We start from the raw sequence: 18,424 nt of genomic DNA, 5'->3' as shown, positions 1-18,424 counted from the left end.
AACACCCTATGGTGGAATATTTTTACAACCATATTTTTAGGGAATATATTATTTTATTAGTGGCATCATAACTAAAGAAAAAAATTGGCTGAGCACGGTGGCTCACGCCTGTAATCCCAGCACTTTGGGAGGCTGAGGAGGGTGGATCATGAGGTCAGGAGATCGAAACCATCCTGGCTAACACAGTGAAACCCCATCTCTACTAAATATACAAAAAAAAAAAAAAAAAGCCGGACGTGGTGGCGGGTGCCTGTAGTCCCAGGTACTCGGGAGGCTGAGGCAGGAGAATGGCATGAACCCAGGAGGCAGAGTTTGCAGCGAGCCGAGATTGCACCACTGCACTCCAGCCTGGGTGACAGAGCAAGACTCTGTCTCAAAAAAAAAAAAAAAAATCACAATATAAAACCTCAACATTTTAGGAAAAAAAATGCATAGAGAAAAAGACTACAAAAATTTATGAAATTGTGATTGTAGTTCTTGCTAGGTAGGGAAAATACCACTAAATTTTATTTTTTAATTAATTATTTTCCAGATTTTTAAGTAAACATTTTTATCATCAGGGAAGATGTTACCTACAATCTAAAAATGGCAGCCACAGTGGGGGCTAGCCTAGAAGCAAAGAAATCAGCTCCCAAAAACTGTCTGTTTTGCTTCTGGCCCTTTGTGCTGTGTAACCTAGAGTTGGAAAATAATATTCTTAGGACATTCTCAAATCTTGCTCTTCCTTCCCACCAAAAGCATTGCTATGGACCTGGCATGGTGGCTCGTGCCTGTAATCCCAGCACTTTGGGAGGCCGAGGCAGATGGATCACTTGAGGTCAGGAGTTTGAGCCCAGCCTGGCCAACCTGGTGACACTCCATCTCTACTAAAAATACAAAAATTAGCCAGCATGGTAGTGAGCACCTATAATCTCAGCTACTCAGGAGGCTGAAGCAGGAGAATTGCTTGAACCCGGGAAGCAAAAGTTAGAATGAGCGGAGATTGTACCACTGCACTCCAGCCTGGGTGACAGAGCAAGACACCGTCTCAAAAATATGGTGCTATGTTCCCCTCAAAGCATGTGTTGATTCTCTGGAGTCTCACCCTGGCATTCATACCCTTGACATACCTCAATGGGTTTTGACTCTGCTGGTTTCTTAAGCCCAGCATTTCCCACTACCTTGGGTGAGCCCCTTCCCACCCTCTTTAGGGGCAAGAATTTATATATTTTTGATATCTCCAGGAGCAACATGATGAGTGTTCGTGTTCCATGTCCTCACAATCCCTGCCACGACTACTGTTCCAGCCATGGTTTGGATCATGGGACTCTTCATTACCAAACATGGTGGACTGGGTTGGACAGTTGCTCAAGAGCAGTTAATCAGTGGAGTGGCATTGTAAAACCGAGCCAGGTCCATCCATGTCTTGACCTTGGGGACTTGAATTGGGAAGCATGGAGAGAACCAGACAGCAGGAGCTAAAGTTGGAGTGATGTTTAGATGAAGGTAGGAGGTCATGTTGTGATCATAGCAAGTCATGGCCAAGCAGCAATGAGAAGGCAGAAACTATGAGTATGCAGATTCAATGATGTATGTAGGAAAAAAATATGCTGAGTAAAGGGGTAAATGAGATGTACTGAGAGGCAAACAGAGCATAACCCGCTACCCCCGCCCCCTCCCCCAGAAAATAGCAGACTCCTATAAATGGAGGAGAATTAGAGTGAAGGTTCAAAAACTCCAGAAGTTCAGGTTTTTAGAGACTGCTGCCTTGACAGAATACTGGCTGACCTACTCTTTCTTATTTTGTGTTTTAGTTCATCTCCCTACATGCTATTTGTTTCTTTAAGCTAAGATACCCTACCTCTATTTGTACTTCAGTTAACCTAGGCTACAAACGTCTCTGTTTCTTATAATCAAAAAGACTGAACTTGAATTGATTGGTCCATCTATTTGTTTATTCCCTTATTCATTTTTTCATATATTCTACAAAATATAGTGAAATTGTGCACTAGGAACAAGACGATATATGGTATAATGCCTGCCCTTAATGATTATTCAGTATTAGCCCTTATGATGGTGATAGAGAGAAAAATATGAGTGACATTTAGAAGGATAGAATGGGTACAACTGCATATGGGTGATGGGTGAAGAGACTATAAGGAGGGAGCAGGAGGAGAAATTTAAGATTATGCTTCAGGCTTTGCCTGGGTCATTTAGAGAATGACAATGTCATTCTCAGAAATAAAGAATTCTGGGGCTGGGTGTAGTGGCTCACGCTTGTAACCCCAGCACTTTGGGAGGCTGAGGCAGGCAGATTGCTTGGGCCCAGGAGTTCCAGACCAGCCTGGGAAACATAGCAAAACCCCATATCTACAAAAAAAATACAAAAAATTAGATGTAGTGGCACACACCTGTAGTCTCAGCTACTCAGGAGGTTGACGTGGGAGGATCGCTTGAGCCCCTGGGAAGCAGAGGTTGCAGTGAGCTGAGACTGCACCACTGCACTTCAGCCTGAGTGACAGATTGATACCATATCTCAAAAAAAGAAAGAAATAAGAAATTCTGGAATAAGGAACACTAGGTTTAAGGACATCCAGGCCTAGGTATTCATTATACGCAGCTGAGGAAAGAGACCATAAACATACATTTCAAAACAATAAATATCACTGGTACTATTTGAATCTATGGCTTTTACAAAGAAAAGAAGGCTGAGAACAGAGTTCTGGGCAACACCAACATTTAAGTGGAGGTCAGAGAATGAGATTTCCAGGAAGGGGACCAAGTAGATGTTACCCAAGTAGCAAGAGAAGAACCAGGAAGTAGTATGTCATGGAAGCTAAAGAGTATGATGAGAAAAATATAGGCCGAAATGCCTGCTATGTTTGTAGTATAGAAGGAAGATATTGGTGATGTAGATGAGAAAGCTTAGTCAGAGAATGTCAGACGGTAATGAGCTGATGATCATGTGTGGATTCAGTAAGCCGGACTCCATAGGGAAGGAGAGAGACAGAGGAGATACACAGTCAAAAATTAATGGAACCCATTTATGGGGCCCATCTGCAGGTCTCCACCCTTTTAAGCATGACTTCAACTCTCAGATCGAACTGAACATCCTCATGGAACTGCTCCTCTATGTCCTGGGCTCCTCCCCATCCTTCCAGAGTTCATCATGAGCCCCTGCCAGTAGCTCCTACACACAGCCTCTTCTGCCCAGCTCCCTCCTTCTGCAAGACTAGAAGGGAACCACAACTTCCACCCTGCCTCTTTGGTATTCCCAAGGAGAATTAAGATCTCAGAGCCTTCTTTTCTTTGTAAAAGCCAAAGATTCAAATAGTACTAGTGATATTGATTGTTCTGAAATGTATGCTTATGATATCTTTCCCCAGCTGCATAACAGATCCCCAGGCCTGGATGACCCTAAACTCACCATTCCTTATTCCAGAAATCCCCCTCCCTCCTTCCCTTGCTTCTTTTCTTCCTTCCTTCCTTCCTTCCTTTCTTCCTTCCTTCTCTCCAGCAGCTCCACACCTGATGACTTGGATGTATATGCCATTCTGTCCTGAAAGACAGGAGACATAAAGTGGAAATTGTACTGTGTAGAAGGAAACAAAAAGCCGTGCTCAAGAGCGTGGTCTGGGAAGACGGGGAGCAGGCATGGCCAGATTGGGCCTGGGCCTTCTCCATGTCAGGTCTCCTGATTGGCTTTCCCACAGCTGTGGGCCCAGGTTCACACAGCTCCCAAGACAAACATTAATTCTCAAAGGTCAGACTTATAAAGAAGAATAAAAGATACTCTTAACTCTTAGAGCTTTTAAGATTCCTTTCTGCACAGCTTCAATAAGGCACAGTATTGTTATAATCTCTTAGTTACACCAGAGAAATTTCGAGACAAGATACTAAAAAAGAACTCAAACTTTGGCAAGGATTCTCCTTAGTTTCCATAGGGAGGAAGGGAAGGGAATGCTTAATGCCAGTCTTGGCTCCCCTGCCAGAAGGGGAAAGAATGGATGATTAATGGAGCCAAGTTTTGAATAGGTAGAACGGGTGTGGCTCTGGGCACAGGCATGAACAGGTCACCTTCTGGGACAGAGGAGAAATGAAGGGATTAGGTGCAGGTGCAGACATGTTTGTAAATGGGACAAGATAAAGTTCTGTGTGATGGCTTTGTTTTCTAGGTAAATTGCAAACAAAATCTGCTAGCAGTAAAAGTTGAGGCTATTGTTACTACCACTGCCACTAAATGCAGAACCACACATTGTGCACTGAATACGTGGATGTGTCCTTTATGTGTGTTATCTTATTGAGCCCCTGACACAGCCTTCTGAAGTATTCTTAGTGCAACTTTACATATGAGAAAAATGGGACTTAAGATATTTATTCATGTTGCCCAACTAGTAAGTGCCAACAAGGAGAATGGAAGGAAATGGCAGCTAGAGCAGCAGAGAACGATTTCTTGGTTTTTGAGAAGGAAATAAACACAGCAAATTTGCAGAGACACCAGTCTGAGGACTGAGTGATTTTCTCCAACTGTGTGATGGAGCTGGGGCAGAGGAACAAGGGAGGAAGAGGACTGGACTGATCCGGGGCTGATATTCTAGAGTGTCATGGAAGGACAAAGGGGCAAAAGAGTTGAACATTTGGGCAAAAGTATAATCAAGAGACAGGCTATGGGATCCAGGCTGGAAAAGGGAACATACAGCCTGTAGACAATAGGTCAAAATAAAATGATAGGGTCATAGAAGTGGAGTTTGAAATGATGTCGAAGAGGTAAGTATTTGGGAATTTGGGATTCAGAGAATCAAAAAACTGAAATAATATGAGACTGATAAAGTTATGACCAAAGAATAGGAAATTGTAGTTATAGATTTTAAGTAGGGATCAATTCTGAAAAATCATCAAGTTCAGCATTACCAAAATGAAGTAAAGGTTAATGTAATTAGACTTTAAAAGCACAAAGAATTGAACTAGTATATAAAATGAAATGAATACTAACACATTTATTTATTTACTTACTTACTTACACCTTACTCTAGTCTTTAAAATATGAGGTATAGATTTTTTTAGTAGTAGTTTTTCTTTTTTTTTTAATTTCCATAGGCTATTGGGGAACAGGTGGTATTTGGTTACATGAGTAAGTTCTTTAGTGGTGACGTGTGAGATTTGGGTGCACCCATCACCCGAGCAGTATACACTGAACCCAATTTATAGTCTTTTATCCCTCATCCCCTCCCACCCTTTCCCCTCAAGTCCTCAAAGTCCATTGTATCATCCTTACTGCCTTTTCCTCATAACTTTAGCTCCCACTTATGAGTGAGAACATATGATGTTTGGTTTTCCATTCCTGAGTTACTTCACTTAGAATGATAGTCTCCAATGCCATCCAGGTTGGTGCAAATGCCATTAATTTATTCCTTTTTATGGCTGAGCAGTATTTCATGGTATATTTGTACCACAATTTCTTTATCCACTTGTTGATTGATGGGTGTTTGGGCTGGTTCCATATTTTTGCAATTGCGGATTATGCTGCTATAAACATGCGTGTGCAAGTATCTTTTTCGTATAACGACTTCTTTTCCTCTGGGTAGATTTGGTGAGATAATGATGGTGAGACAAGCTAGAAAGAAATATGATAAATGAAGAAATATATTGTCAGTAACTGTGCAGGGAACTCATATATTTGGTACATGAAAATGACAAAGGGAAACTGGTTTTGCATGAAGCAGGTATAGAAAAGAAAAATTCTGACTTGCCTAATGGTAAGAGGAGTAATGGTGAGTACACAGTCCACATCAGAGAGGACCACAAAGAAGCATCATATCCTGGAACGATGGAGCAAGTTTTCTCCATGGCGAGGAGGCAGGATAATCATCGTGTGATAAACTCGAGAGTTGTAGGAGACTGGGGACATGATCAGGGTACTGGAGGCAGCACTGGGTGAGAGCACAAGTCGGAAGCTCAGTGACACTGAGTCCTCTCCAGGAGAGGACTTGCAAGGTGGTATGCGAATGAGAATGAAATTTATAGTTGGTTGATTTTTTTCGTTTGTGTCTTCTGCATTTATTTCTTAATTCATGTATTTTATCAGTATGGTCATGGATTTTATACTTTATAATCCAATATTTTGTTATTTATTTTGTTGATAAAATTGTTCGGCTTTGGCTATTGGGAGCTATTCCGGTTGGCTCCTGTGTCTCTTTGGCACATCCCCATTGTTTGACATAGCCCCACTGTTTTGTTTTTTGAGCACTACCTTACACTCTGGCATGACAAGATGTTCCAGGCTTATCTTGTATATTCTTTCCATGAGCCCTAAGATCAGTCATTTCTCCCAAGAACTCTAGTTCCTTATATTGGAGAATGGCATTAGAAACCAGAATTTGGATGCTGGGTGTGCTTACTGTTGCTGGGGTGTCGTGGATAGGCCCTCTCAGCAGACCGAGCTAGAAAATACATACACACTAACCCACATATACATGCATATCTGTAATTAGTTCTGTATCTATTCATCTGTGTCTGTGTTAAGCTAGACATGAGTTCATTGTGATGTCTCCAAATCTAATTCAGCATGGTTCATTGTGGCCTTTCCCCTCACTCAGCTGTAACCTTTCTCTCCAACAATGAAAAACCCTGGCTCCCATAATCTGCCATCCATTTTTTGTTTGTTCAATTGCAGTATACATGTACGGAAGTTTCAGAATTAACTCATACCCTCATGAGAAACAACCTTGCCAACTAGAATACAACGCTTATATACAATTCCTTTTGTCCTTAATCTTGTAGTTTTCCATCAAAGCAGCATTTCCCAGTGTGACTTAGGCCAGCCATTTTTTCTCCCCCACTCCCACTGGTTGATTTTTAAACTGCCTTATTTATGTTTGGATATGTTATTATTGAATCATTTTCTATTCCATTTCTAGGTGTTGGCTTCTAGAATTTTAATAAGCTTAGATTTTTTAGCTTAATTTTTTAAAAAGCAACATGTTCCCTCATTTTTCTTACTTTTATTTAAAGATGTACTACAATCATATCAAGCATGAAATTCTATCTTTCTTAGCTTATTAATAAATATAAACAAAATATTATTGGAAAAAGACTCTGTTACAGGTAGATGTGATAGAAGTTGGCTGGAGTGAGCAGATTCACAAGAACCCTTGTGTAGGCAGAAAGTGTGTCTCCTGGAGGCAGAGAAAAGGAGCGAAAGACTTGGAAGAGGTCTTCAGTGATGGTTGAGGGTGAAACTAGCACACTGCCTTTCTTCAGTGCTGTGTGCCTTAGGAGGAAATTAGGCAACAGGAAACATGAGTGATTCCTGACTTTCCAGAAGGTCAAATGTGACAATGGAGACTTTCCAGTACCATCAAGAGAGGGGAGTGGAACTATTTCCACCACCAAGGGGGCTCTAACTGAGGCGAATTTTGATCTAACTGAGGGGAATTCCTAGCCACTTTCAAGATTCAGCTCACGGCATGGATGCCTGGGGAACTGGAAAGGTAAACACATAAACGGGTATGCACATCATTCTGCATACTACTTTGAAATGGCAGGTGTGTGCAAAATAGATGTGCCATCTTGCACTTGAAGTAATCTATTGAAAGGCAAATTTTGCTTTCCCAGTCATAAACCAACATCCCATAGAGACCTTGGCTTCTAGGATTACAATAACTTTGATGTCCGAGAAATAGTCTTAAAAATACTTTTAATAATAGAACCTTAAGGGATCTTTGTCATTTGACCTTCTGGTTCCTGATCATGAGAAAAACTAGGGTGGAACTTTAAAAAAAAAAAAAATTCAGGAAGTTAAAAATTGTTGGGATTTACCAGATTTTTTTTAAATGGAAAAATGTAGTAACATACTTTAGGGTCATCTTGTTAGACTACAAAGTCAATAGACCTGGAAACTGAACATAAATGATTAATGAGTGCCTACAACATACATTCTGTTGGCTTCAGGGCCTTTTTTTTTTTTTTTTTTTTTTGAGATGGAGTCTCACTCTGTCACCAGACTGGAGTGCAGTGGCAAGATCTCAACTCACTGCAACCTCTGCCTCCTGGATTCAAACAATTCTTCTGTCTCAGCCTCCTGAGTAGCTGGGACTACAGGCGCACACTACCACACCCAGCTAATTTTTGGGTTTTTATTAGAGACAGGGTTTCAACATGTTGGCCAGGATGGTCTCCATCTCTTGACCTCGTGATCTGCCTGCCTTGGCCTCCCAAAGTGGTGGGATTACAGGCGTGAGCCACCGTGCCCGGCCAGGGCTCTCATATAAAAATGATTCAAACACAACCAATGCACATAGGAGCTCACAATTCAGTCAGGGGAACATGAACAATACACACACAGATAATGGTTGCATAGACTTCATGGTGAAAGTTGCCTCAGGGATGGGCCTAAATGATTAATAAGATGTCACAAGGTGGAGATGAGAAGGAAAGCACTTCAAGCCAACTGACCAACAAAGCACAGATGTAAAAAATGCATGGTATTTGAGGGAAGGGTCAGTAGTCCAGTTTGGGGATAGCAATGGTTTTCAGGGTGTGATTCCCAGAGCATCTACTTCAGCATAAACTAAGAACTTGTTAGAAATGCAAATTCTCAGGTTTCAACATCTGACCCAGTAACTGCACCCCCAGGCATATATTTCAAGAGAACTGAAAACCTATGCCCGTGTAAAAACTTGTGCATCAATGTTTATAATAGCATTATTCATAATAGTCAGAAAGTAGTAGCAACCCAAATGTCTATCAACTGATGAATGGATAAATAAAATGTGATATATCCATACAGTGAAACATGATTCAACTATACAAAGGAATGAAATAGTGATACATGTTACAACATGAATGAAATTTGAAAACATGGTAGTAAGTGAAAGAAGTCAGCCACAAAGGACCACGTATTATGTAATTCATTTTATATGAAATGTCAGAATAGGTTAATTTATAGAGCGAAACAGTAGATTAGTGGCTTCTCGGGGCTGGGGACAGGGAGAGATGGGAAGTGGCTACTATGGGTGTCTTTTAGGGTGATGAAAATATTCTAGCATTAGATAGTGGTAATAGTCACAGAACCTTGTAAATATACTACAAACTACTAAATTGTACCTTTTGAAAGGGTTGCCATTATGGTATGTGAATTACATCACAATTAAATAAAAAAAGAAAGGAAAACTATCATGTCTCACCTAAGTCCTCATGAATTGGAAGCCCAGGGGCTGGGACCCTGCAGCCTGCATGTCTATACTCCCCAGGGGATTCTGATGCACACTACAGTGTGTGACTACCTGGCTAGAGAATGGGTCTCAGTCCTGGTCAGATGTTATTATTAAATGGGAATTTTTTTAAGTATCAATTTCCTGGGCCCCACATCCAGAGATTCTGATTCACTGGGCCAGGGAATCAGTGTTTTTCAAAAGCTACTCACATGAAGCTCCTGTGTACCACAGTTGAGATCCACCAGTCTAAATCCTAAGGCATGTGTACGTGGATGCTAGAGAGAGAGATTAGGGCCTCATTTTAGAAAGCCTTGATAAACAGCCTTGAGTGGAAGGAGATCATTAGTTCTGTATATTCAGATTTTGTTGGCAAAATGGGGAGAAAAGAATTGACATGTGTAGACACTGAAGACCATATGATCAGTTAAGAAATCTGGACAAGCGAAAGGAATCAAGGGTTGAAAGCAGAATTGTGGTGATGGCAAGGAAAAGGAAGGAGTGAGAAAAATGGAGAAAGACACACAGGCTGTGAAAACAAATAGGACCGGGACCCCCTCAGTCCGGGACCCCCTCAGTCTGGTCCTATTTGTTTCCACAACCTGTGTGTCTTTCTCCATTTCTCTCGCTCCCTCTCAGAGGGAGGAGTCGAAGGTGCCTTCAGAGTTGAGTCCAGGTGACTGGATAAAGGTAACGTCGTCAAAACAAATAAGGAAACCAAGGGTTTCTGCTGGTGTTTTGATGTGAAAGAATGAGAAATATGGGACAAAGGGGAAAGGCTGGAGAGTAAAGGTGAGAATAAAATAAGGAACAGATCATCCAGGACACACCGACTTTTAAAACAAAACAACAGCTGCAACTATTCCATGAGCAAATCAGATTCTGCCCAATTTCTCTGAAATTAGCATTAGCATTGCAAATATAAGATTAAATCAATGATGGGAGCTTTTATTATTTTCTATTGTTGCCATAACAAATTATCTCAAACTTAGTGGCTTAAAACAGCATAACTTTATCTTAGGTCAGATGGCTGACACAGGTCTCCACTGGGCTAAAATCAAGATCTGGGCAGGACTGCATGCCTATTAAGAGGGTCCGGAAAAAAATCCATTTCACTGCTTTTTCCATCTTCAAGAGGCCACCTGTATTCCGTGGCTGATGGACCTTTCCTCCATCTTTAAAGCCAGCAACGGTGAGTTGAGCTTTTTCATAGTTCAGCACCTCAACTTCCTCATCTGCTGACCTCCTCCACTTTTAAAGGACCTCCGTAATTACACTGGAACCACCCATGATAATCTGGGTTAATCTCCCTATTTTAAGGTCAGCTGATTAGCAACCTTAATTCCAACTCCAACCTTCATTGCTCTTTGTCATGTAATGTGATATAATCACAGATTCTGAGGTTTAGGATGGGCATCTTTGGAGGTCATTATTCTGCCTATCACAGAGCCATTTCATATTTTTAGATTCACTATACAAATTCAATTCCTGCCTTCCACATCTGTTCTAGTATTCCATAATGTGCATGAAACTTTGTTCCTTTTTACAGCAGCTTTACTCTATGGTAGTGAAACTTACAACAAGCCAGATAACAGTGGGGTAACGTCAGTAGCTTATAATTCAATACTAAGGAATAATATTAAGAGGGTGCATATAAGCAAATTGCTAAGGACTTCTTTATTTTATCATAGAAATCAAGAAGTTTCTGAATCACTTTCAGTTTTAGCTCTACTTTTGTCCAGTTTATGAGACATATTAGTTTACTTGGCTGTTGTAACAAAGTGCCACCGATTGGGTGGCTTAAAAAACAGGAATTTATTTTCTCATAGCCTGGAGGCTGGAAGCCTGAGATCAAGGTGTCTGAAGGCTATGGAGGAAAGGTCTGCTCTATGCCTCCCTCCTTGGCTGATGGACCTCTGTCTTCTCCCTGTGTCTTCACAAAGCATTTCACCTTTCTATGCCTGTATCCAGATTTATTCTTATAAGGACACCAATCTTATGGGATTAGGGCCCACTCTGAGCCTTTACTCTAATTTAATTAGTATTTAAACACCCTATTTCCAAATACAGTTACATTCCAAAGTACTGGGGATTAGGACTTCAACACTTGAATTTTTGTGAGAGACACAATTCAGCCCATAGCATAATAGGACAATGGGATATTATCCATAATAGGATAAACCTATTACAAAATGCTCCTCATGTTCTGACACCAATGGTTGGTGGCTGCCTTAGAGTATCTTTTGGGAAGGATTCTGATGGCATATATAGCTCAGTTAGAAAGAGCACTAAGATCAACTAACAATGACCCCATGGACGCCAGCTAGTGGAGGTGGCAAGCTATGTGCCATGGATTTGCAAACCTTCTCATGACTCAGTTGCCACACAGGCAATGAGAGATTATTTTGCTAAGTACAGAGTAGGCTACTATCAGGAAAGATAAAATTGGATGATGATGGACTGAGCCATCAGCTACATTATAACCTGGAATTTATTGTCCCACCTCCACTCTCAGTTTGGAATGTTGTTGTTTGTACTATCTGATCTCAGACTGACCAGTGTCTAAATGCTCAAATGATAATTTGAAAACCTGCCTAAGGAATACAAGCTACTAATATGAATTATTTATCAATAAAGGATGCCTTTTATAGGAAAATGAAATCATTAGAGAAGGTAGTTATTACATTATTTTGACTCTATACAGCATGGATTAATTTAACAATAATACATTAGACATGGACCATAAAAAGGAATTGGCTGTAAAACTATCAAGAGACCTGATACTGTTTTAATTAAAAATGACAAACCATCATTATTGAAGGATGAATATGATTTTTATAAGAGTAACTCTGTGAAAATTTTGACAGAGGTATAGTCCCCAGAATGGTTCAAGGTGCCTTTATAGTATCAAAACTCTGCCAAAAACTACCACAGTTTCAAACCAGTCACTTAGCAGGCAGATTCCTGCTGCTAAGTGTATCAGCAGGATAATTTGTTTTTTTGAGATGGAGTCTCGCTCTGTCGCCCAGGCTGGAGTGCAGTGGCATGATCTTGGCTCACTGCAAGCTCCGCCTCCTGGGTTCACGCCATTCTCCTGCCTCAGCCTCCCAAGTAGATGGGACTACAGGCGTCTGCCACCATGCCCAGCTAATTTTTTGTATTTTTAGTAGAGACAGGGTTTCACTGTGTTAGCCAGGATGGTCTTGATCTCTTGACCTCGTGATCCACACACATCAGCCTCCCAAAGTGCTGGGATTACAGGTATGAACCACTGCGCCTGGCCATCAGCAGGAGACTTTAAGACAATTTGGGTTGGAGCCTTATCTAAATTATCCCAGTCATACATCTCTAGTCTCATGCCACTGAGACCCCAAAGAGATGGCAAAAGGAGAAGGGCTGAGACTCAGCACCTTTCCCTAGCAGGAGCCAATTCTGTTGGCATTCCTGATGTTTCGAGATGCACATCAACAGACTCCGAGAGAGTTTCCAAGATAAACTAGAATGCATGCTGGATGTACTTTTAACCACAGAAGTTAGTCTTTGCTGAAAAGTATGTAGCAAGAGCAAGCTGACTTCTGCCACTCTGTTCAAGATCCTGGGGACAGTGTCATGTGAGGCTGGAGCACAAGAGAACTAATGTTACATTGCCAGGTGGGCCAACATTAAAGTGCCCTGTCAGGGTGACCTGACCACGGTGGAACCAGGACGGATGAGAGTTACCAAGAGAGCAGCATAAATGATCCCTCCTCTCTACCCTCTCAAATGAACGAAGAGAATCTCTTGGTAGTTCTTGTCATTTTAAGTTCACAAGTAATATATGAATATGCATCACTGTGAAGAATATGAATTATTTTTAAATGTCAGCACATAAATGTAAACAATTTAAACTATATAAAATGCCTTCTTCCTGACTTTTCTAAATCTTATTCTTTTTCATAGATTTAACCATTGTTTTTAGTTGTGTGGCTATTCCTCCAAACCTTTATTTTTATACATTTACAGATAATATTTATATTATAATATTTTATAAATATCATACAATATATACTTATATATGACATATATAATATAATATTTAAATATATGAATACTATGTATTATATAATAAATATATTGTTGCATAAGTAAAAATATAAATGTCTATATAAATATATACAAAAATTATATATTTTAAAATATATATGTATGTATACATATATGTATGTATGTATATAAAACATTTTACCTATTATCTGGCAAGTTGCTTATTTTTCACTCAGCATTTTGTCTTGGAGACTTGCCATATTAATGCATTGATCTACCTCTTCTTTTTAATTGTTACATAGTATGATAATATCATATTTCAATACTCATTTTTCTATTGCTTGCCATAGAGACAGTTCCCCCGTTCTCTGAGACTGAGTGCTGCTCTGCCGTTCACTGGGCACTTGGAAACCTTCTTTTCCATGTTTCATTCTGACAAATGAGAGTTTTCTATAATTGATTCATAAAAGAACAAATGTTACAGAAAAGGTCATTTTGTTTTTGTTGTAATGACTACCCAATGTTCTATTTCTATTTGCACCAGTAGTATACATGATAGCCTTTTTCCCACACTTTCCCAACACTTGCCATTGCCGATCTGTTTAATATTTTTCAATTTCATGGCCAAAAATAGTAAATAATTTGCACTTCTATTGCCTAGTGTTCATGCATCTGCTAATGTAAGACAGAAACATCATGAAATGCCTAACATGGTTTTAAAAATATTAAGCAAGGAGAGAGAGAGAGGTATCTCAACTTATTAAGGCAGTTTTTGTTAATAAAATGGTGGAAACAATATTGTCTTCCCCACAGGGTTGGTTTGAGAGAAAGGAGAAAGTCTTTATACAAGTATTTGAGCATTATGCAAATATTACTCATTTACCTATTGTTATTGTAACTTTTGAGTCACTATAGTTTGATGCATTTTGGGGGAAATGAAATGAGACCAAATAACTTTTTCTTCCAGTAGACAGCTATACTCTGTTTCATTCCCTTCCTATTGACTAGCACGGAAACAAATAGCAGCAAAATGCGGGCCATGTATGATAGCTTGAGAGTGACTGGAAGTTTTGATTATTATAGAAAACATTATTAAGCTCTAAGACTTAGAAATAAGATAGTAGGAAAAAATGTGTCTTAAAACTACTCATTATTTACTAAAACATTTGACAAAGCTACATTTCAGGACTGTGACTCCTTGAAAGCTAGTGGACTAAGCACACTGTGTATGAACGTCTACATCATGCCAGTGAATACACAAGGCACCAAGGATATAAAGATGTGAGAAACTGCTCCTAACAGTAGAAAGGCACACAATTGTAATATGATACGTTGGGTCAGATTGTCTAGGTATAACAATACCATTCCTACTCCCTTCTAGACTTGCCCTGTCCACAAGGTCTGGAAGCCTGAAAACTACACTTCCATTCTCTCTTGTCAACAACATTCCAGTTTAGGTCCCACCACTGAGAGGCACTACTGAGAGGCACTCATGTGAGCTTTGAGAGGTAGAAGAAAAAGGGAGGTCATTATTGCTCCAACTGCAGTGGGCAGGCATGCCTTTGACAGATGGCAGATACGAAGTTTTGCAATTTATTAGGAGTCCTAGAAATCACCCCTTTTGTGTTACAGCCACCTGAGATAGTCAGTGGTGATTGCCCACAATTCCTGAAATTCCTGATTTCCTGAGAGCCAGGAGTGGCTGGGCTCCCCTGCCCTTACCACTGTTTTCTTGACATTGAACTTCCTATTTGAAATACCTTGAGTAGTTTTCTTTTCTTGACTGATACACATGGTAGGTGCTATGGGATTATAGCTTTCAGTTATTCAAAAAACAACCTAAGGTTAGGCTACATATGACCTCCTGGACAGTGGAAAACTTGCTTGAGTTCGAGGGTGTTAGGAGCCTCGGCTGAGCTGAGAAAGAGCTGAGCTACCAGGTATTGGAGCAGCCAATTAAAGCAACAATCCAAAAAAAGTGAAGAGAGGCAGAAAGGGCTAGGCCTTTAATCTCTTACTGCCATAGTACGAGAAGAGAAAGTGCCGACCCCCTGAGCAATCTTCTGCCAAGGAATGATGTGCAGGTCAAGGGTCAGGTGGATTAGCACATATATGGGCATCATCTCACTGCTGGGGAGCTCAGAACAAAAGGCTTCAGCAGTTTATGAACCCTGAGGTCAAGGGGAGTGTGAGGAGTAGAAAAGTACTGGGTGCTGAGTCAGTGGGGAAAGGTATGCATTTTCAAGGTTTTTTCCTTCTTCCCTCATAATAAGGCATCTGAAGACGATCTGTACCCAAGGCCTCAGATAGAAAGACCTGGAATGAAGGACTAGTATAGGAATGCAAGCATGTGAAGAGCCTGATTCCTCTGCTGCATCTCCATTCAGAGGCTGCCATGCAAGAGCTATGGCTGTGAACCATGCACAGGCTGTGCTTCATATCTAGGATGGGGAGGGCAGTTTTGCCCCTGAGGCCTGCCAGCTAGAGCCTCTGTCATTGCCTCTGGACAGGCCTGAAAGCTCACACATTGGTTTTTAACCAGAAGTAAACTTCTCTGAAGGAGCAAGATTGGCAGTTTGCTAAAAGGAATACAGAGGGACCAATGTGAATGGACATAAAACACAAGGCCCTTTGCCCCTCCCCTAAACACCCAACAGAATATCCACTGCAGAGTGGCACTCAGCCAGCAGGAGGAGAAGACATGTCCTATGGATGTCAGCCAGGCTCTCTCTTTGGCCACCGTTATGCTTGCAAAATGGGCCCATGGATAGAGACTGCATTGCCTCAGTGTTTGGGCTCCCTCTTGCAAAGCCTGATCTAGTTATTGATACTGGTCACCACCTGACCTTCCAGCAGCAGTAATGGATGCTGAACCCTCAACATGGAACCATTCCTCAGGGAGACTAAAGTCACCTGGTGGCAAGTTGATAACATTGGCCCCTTCTGCCCTGGAGGAAGCAAGGATTTGTCCTTGTTAGGAGAGGCAACTGCTGTAGACTCTAAGCCTCCCTGCATGTTCTTGCTGGGTATGACAAGAATGCAAGGCCTTCACAGCTCTTGCCAGGTCATTTATCAAGGTTGTGTTTGCAGTAATCAACCTTGAGAGATGAAGTAATATCTCCCTCCAAGACAAACAGAAGGTTTGTTTATTGCTTGCTACAAAACAATGGTTCCCCAAGCTGAATATTCCTCAGTTGTGAAACAAACTTACTACATCTGTGCCCTCTATCATACCCCCATGAGACTTGGAGACAGGGGAGCTGACATATATAATGCTGCTTGCTGTGCTGGGAGTAAAAAGTCTTTGTCTCTGATCTAAGAGTCTTGTATCTTCTGCCAGAATCCATAAAGTAGTAACAGGTTAACTTTTTACCTTCAAAAGTAAGATAAAATCTAATTCCAAACGTAACAGTTTTTACCAGAATTGCTATCAATTCCTGATATACACTTGCCTCCTCCACCTGTAGTACCTCTCTATAAGCACCGTGAACCAAGGCCTCATAGAATGCCTGAACTATTGACTTGGTACCCTGTACAAAATTGCCTTAGATCAAGGAACCTTTTTAACAGCAATGGAGGTACCAAAAAATGACATGACCACAGCATCTGCAGTTCTTATCACATGCCTCCTCATTCAGAGGCATTTGATTTAATAGAATGATGGTCTGTTAGGTAAGGAGTCAGATTAGGCTCAAAACCCCAATGGTTCTGGGATATTTGCCTCCAGAATGTGCTAGACACATTGGAGCATGGATGGATATAGAGTACTACATCCCTCATAGCTTGAATGCCTGGGACCTGAAACCCAGTCGTGCAAATAAAAATGGACCTTCTCCCCATCCCTCTTGGTGTCCTCTTTATAGAATCTATGCTTCCCTTCCTTGCAAACTTTGGCACTGCCAGGTTAGAAGTCTCAGTTCTTTGGGGAAAAACTTCAACCAAAGGACACAATAAGGGTTCCATTGAACTTGGAGCTATAACTACTACCAAGACACTGGTGGACCAGCAACCATGGGAAGGAGTTATACTAGCATGGAAGTAATTCACCCTGATTCACATGAAGTTCTTTTTTTTTTTTTTTTTTTTCTACACAGTGGAGCAGGGAAGAATATGTTTAGAATCCGGGAGATGCATTGGGGCATCTCTTGGGAATTCCATGTGCAGTGAGAATGATAAATGGGCAATTGCAAGTACCAGAGCCCAGTAAAAACAAGGCAACCTAGAGTCCTGGATACCTTGAGGATAAGAATCTGAGTCAACAAACAGGCAAATCCTCCAGGTCAGTTCAGTGATGGCTGAGTAAAAGGGAACTCTAGAATGGAGGGTGCAGCAGGAAGAGGATGAAAATCAATTATGGTCACAGCGCCAGCTACAACTTTAGGAGCTGCAGTTTACTTCACTGATTTTCTTGCTTTCGTCTTCTTAGACATGCGGCTGGCTACACCTTGCAATAAACTCTATGTCATTGAACTTATACTTTTTCTCTTAAGGCGTAAGCGAGACTATCTTGTTCTAACAAAAACGGAGGCTTAAAAATTAACTGGACATGGTAGTGCACACCCATAGTCCTAGCTACTCAGGAAGTGAGGCGGGAGGATGGCCTGAGCCCAGGAGTTTGAAGCTGCAGTGAACCATGATCGCACCATTGCACTCCAGCCAGGGCAACCAAATGAAACCCTGTCTCTAAGAAAATAATAAATAAAAATAAATTTTTTAAAAGGCAGCTCCATATTTTCGTTGTGGTGCTAGAAACACTAGAAAGTGCAACTGAATCTGAGTGGCGCAAGAGGCGGACTGCATCAAATACCCCTTAGGCACCACATCAGATCCTTTTGGCCTCACCCCTCTGAGGTCTTTGGCTTTTTCCACTTACTTGGAACAACTTCTTGCAGCCACGCCCAATAGCACCTGTCTCATGCCAGTGCCACATACTTTTTGCTACCTGCCCTGGCTTCCCTGTTGATGCTGAGGCGTAAATCACCTGAGAACTTCTCAGGGAACTCCTGTAACCACAACCCAGAAATTCTGGACACTATGAATCCCACAGGAGCGATATGTAACCAATGGGAAAAGGAGCTGAGTGAATAAATTCTTCTCTATTTGCCTCCTACCCCTACCCGCTCCAAACAGCAGATACGGAGAATGCCACTCACTTAAGGGGAAGTCATATCACCACCCCCACCCCCACTACCCAGCCTTATTGGCTTGTC

General features: G+C 41.2%; 1 long non-coding RNA gene across 1 annotated transcript; it reads left to right on the top strand.

Annotated features, from left to right (window-relative positions):
• Positions 1-976: 976 nt before the first annotated feature.
• LOC108585574 lies at positions 977-17,427 on the top strand. Its single transcript, XR_001902113.3, has 3 exons — positions 977-1,485; positions 10,213-10,383; positions 15,488-17,427. It is a non-coding gene; the product is annotated as an uncharacterized LOC108585574 (long non-coding RNA).
• The last annotated feature ends 997 nt before the right edge of the window (positions 17,428-18,424 follow it).

The sequence above is a fragment of the Papio anubis genome, chromosome 6 (genome assembly GCF_008728515.1).
Source record: "Papio anubis isolate 15944 chromosome 6, Panubis1.0, whole genome shotgun sequence".
In the NCBI taxonomy this organism is placed as follows: domain Eukaryota; kingdom Metazoa; phylum Chordata; class Mammalia; order Primates; family Cercopithecidae; genus Papio; species Papio anubis.
This window is presented reverse-complemented; position numbering and strand designations above follow the sequence as displayed.